A 3,618-nucleotide genomic window follows, 5' to 3' on the forward strand; every position below is an offset into this window, starting at 1 on the left:
AGTCCATGAGGAAAGGCATCATCACTGTCATCTACAAGCAGAAGAGGGAGAGGGGGAAATCAGAAATTGGCGACCCATTTCCTTGCTAAATGTCAACTACAAGATTCTGTCGAAGGCCATCGCCAACAGGCTCGAGTCCGCTCTGGAGCAGGTGATCCACCCGGATCAGACCTGTACTGTCCCCGGCAGAAAGTCTCTGATACCCTGGTACTGTCCAGGTATACGATCGTCTACATGTAGGAAAGGGGGGTGAACACCTGCCTCATCAGCCCGGACGAGGACAAGGCCTTTGACAGAATATCCCACACATACATGATGAATGTGCTGTCCAAAATGGGCTTTGGGGAGGAAATGTCCAATTGGACCTGACTGCTCTATGTGGACATTCATAGCGCAGTCCTAATCAATGGGCTGGAGTCGGAGAGTTTTCTGATCAGATTTGGAGTCAGGCAGGGCTGTCCTCTCTCCATGGTCTTGTTCATATATGGTATCGAGCCGTTTGCCCCGTCCGTCAGGAAGGACACAAGTATCAGGGGGCTGACGATCCCAGGAAGCGGAGGCTCTCAGATTACGGCCTCCCTGTACATGGATGACGTCACTGTCTTTTGCTCCGATCAGCAGTCGGTCCACAGATTGATGGGCATCTGCGATCGTTTCGAACTGGCCTCGGTGTCCAGAGTGAACTATCGTAAGGGTGAGGCCATGTTCTCTGGCAGGTGGGAGACCCGATCCTTTGTCCCCTTCACCGTCAGGTCCGACTAACTGATGGTACTTGCGAGCTGGTTCAGGGGGCGCCAGGCCTCCACCAAGAAATGGGAGGAGCGGTTCGCCAAGGCGAAACAGAAGCTTGGTATGTTGGGGGGACGCTGTCTCTCTCAATAACGGGCAGGAATCTGTTGATAAGGTGTGAGGTACTCGCGGTGTTGCTCTCCGTGGCCCAGGTCTGGCCCATTCCCCCAACTCCGTCACCACAGTCACCCGAGCTATCTTCCACTTTTTCTGGAGGTCCAAGGTAGAACGCGCCCACAGGGACACCATGTACAAACCTCCAGACAAAGGGGGCAGAAGTGTCTCCAATGCTGCCCTGATAATGATGGCCACCTTTGTGTGTGGCTGCCTCAGAATGTGTGCAGAGCCCCGGTACACAAACACCAAGTGTCTCTACGTGCTGAGTTTCTACCTGTCCAAAACATTGAGAAAACTGGGTCTGGTCATGCTGTCTGAGGAGACGGAGGACGTCCCGTCCAGCTGGACTGCCCCCATAACCTGTCCCAGCTGGAGAATTTCCTGAGGAGGAACCACTTCGACCACAAGGCCATCAGACAGTGGTCGACGAGGAACGTTCTGGGGGTCCTGCAGGAAAAGGAGAGGGTGAATCCGATCGGGCAGATCCCCGACCAGACGGTCGATGCGATTTGGCAGAACATCTCGTCGCCGGAACTGACCGACAGGCACCAGGATGTGATCTGGATGGTGGTGAGATCCGCGCTCCTAGTGCGGTCATTCCAACATGGACAAATTCTCAGCACCACCTCGAGCTGCCTTCAAGGCTGCAACGGGGATGAGACCATCGCCCGTCTCCTGATGGACTGGTCCTTCACGCAGAATAAGTGGAGAGAGATGCGTTGGCCTCTGTCCCCATTCATCCCCAACACCTCGGTAACACAAGACGCTGTGCTCTACGGGCTGTTCCCCGGGACCGACACCGAGACAGATATCAACAGCTGCTGGAAGGCCATCAACTCGGTGAAGGAGGCCCTTTGGGCCTCCCGAAACCTTCTGGTCTCCCAGCTGAAGGAGCGGTCCACGAGCGAGTGTTGCCGACTGACACACTCCAAGGTCCAGGGAAATGTGCTGCGGGATGCACTGAGGCACGGTGCGGCCTATACAAGGGCTCTATGGGGAAAGAGCACCGTGTAAACCCATCGCACCTTTTATTATACAGAATGTATTGTAAGACATACACTGTGTATTGTATTGAAATAATGGGATCATAGCGTGTGCGATCTGTTTTGTATTGTTTTGAATTGAAATTGCGAACTTTAACCCTGAACTTTACGTATCATTAAATTTTATGAAATAATGTATATTTTGAAAATTAAAAAAATGCTGCTCAACGGCACTCCTTTGATCATCGAGAGACCTGTCCGAAAGACTGACAGAAGTCTTTTTTGCATGAAAGTGAGTCCGGTTTGACGTGTTGTTGCTCAAACGCGCTCCCTGCTGGTGAGCATTGGCAAATGCTCGATCAAAACAGCTTGAAGGTTTGAGAAAGGAAAAGCGCCAACATTTCAAGCAGTGAGCAGTCCGTAAAGTTAAGAAAGCGGCCTTGAGCTCAATACCGCTTACTCAGAAAGCACGTTCGTTATTTTGAGCCCGAATTAAACCAACGATTTAAGAGTGATTTTGCTTTCAAGTTTTAATCTCTACAAGTTTTCCACACTACCAGCTGATCTATCGAAGGGAAGCAGCAAATGTCTCTCTCTTTGGTGATTGTTCACCGTGCGCCTTTTGACAATCCCGGACTCGTGGAGTCGCGTGGGCATGACCGAGACTGACTCGGTACCTGCTCATACCGCAGCGCTGTGAGCGTGTGAGCTCCGACTTACTCGACACACCTTTGGCCAGTCGAGCAATGGGGAACGTGTCTGACCAAAATTCAGAAGATTGTTGGTTCGATTTCCACCTGGATGGAGAGTTTTTGCAAACTGCCGATTAGTTTATGATTTTACACCTTGCAAACTGTCCTACTTGATAGAGCTGCCTGGAGATTTATACATCAAGTGCCTTCTTAGCGCAGAAGGCAGCGCGTCAGTCTCATAATCTGAAGGTCCTGAGTTCAATCCTCAGAGAAGGCATCATTAAGTTTTTTTTTCAATCTTTGCCGAAGACCAAAATCATGAATTTTTGCTTCCTGCAGCACACCAAAAGATTTGCTGCCCCTTGACCTCTCTGTACCGTAGCACGCAGTGAAGCTTAAGAAGTACATGGACCATGGGCTTGCTGAAAACTGACGCCACTTTTGTTTCTGGACAATTGACCCAAGTCAAAAGGTGAGTGGAGAATGCAAGAATCTATCTTGCTATCTCTCACCTGCTCAGCGAGCATTCGACTTGAATCATAGAAACATTCCAGCACGGAAGGAGGCCATTCGGCCCATCGAGACCACAACAGCTCTGTGCAAGAGCAATCCAGCTGGTCCCACTCCACCGCCCCATCGTTTTTCCTGATGTCATCTATGGTGCTTTTGCCAATCATGTTACATCTATGCCCTCTGCTCCTTCACCCTTCTGCAAATAGGAACGATTTCTCTCTATACACTCTGTCTAATCCCTTCATGGTTTTGACAATCTCTATCAAATCTCCAGCTTCTCCAGTCTATCCACGTAACTAAAGTCCCTCATCCCTGGAATCATTCTAGTAAATCTCTTCTGCACCCTCTTTAACGCCTTCATATCTTTCCTAAAGTGCGGCGCCCAGAAGTGGACATAATACTCCAGTTGTGGCTGAACCAGTGTTTTCTAATGACTTCCATACTTTAGTGCTCTCTGCCTCTATTTATAAAGCCCAGGATCCCGAATGCTTTTTTAACCACTTTCTCAACCTGCCATGCCACTT

General features: G+C 50.1%; 1 non-coding gene across 1 annotated transcript; it reads left to right on the plus strand.

The window, feature by feature from the left end:
* The first annotated feature begins 2,785 nt into the window (after positions 1–2,785).
* Positions 2,786–2,858, plus strand: trnam-cau (transfer RNA methionine (anticodon CAU)). Its single transcript has one exon. It is a non-coding gene; the product is annotated as a tRNA-Met (tRNA).
* The last annotated feature ends 760 nt before the right edge of the window (positions 2,859–3,618 follow it).

This window comes from Heptranchias perlo, unplaced genomic scaffold (genome assembly GCF_035084215.1).
Source record: "Heptranchias perlo isolate sHepPer1 unplaced genomic scaffold, sHepPer1.hap1 HAP1_SCAFFOLD_47, whole genome shotgun sequence".
Taxonomy (NCBI): domain Eukaryota; kingdom Metazoa; phylum Chordata; class Chondrichthyes; order Hexanchiformes; family Hexanchidae; genus Heptranchias; species Heptranchias perlo.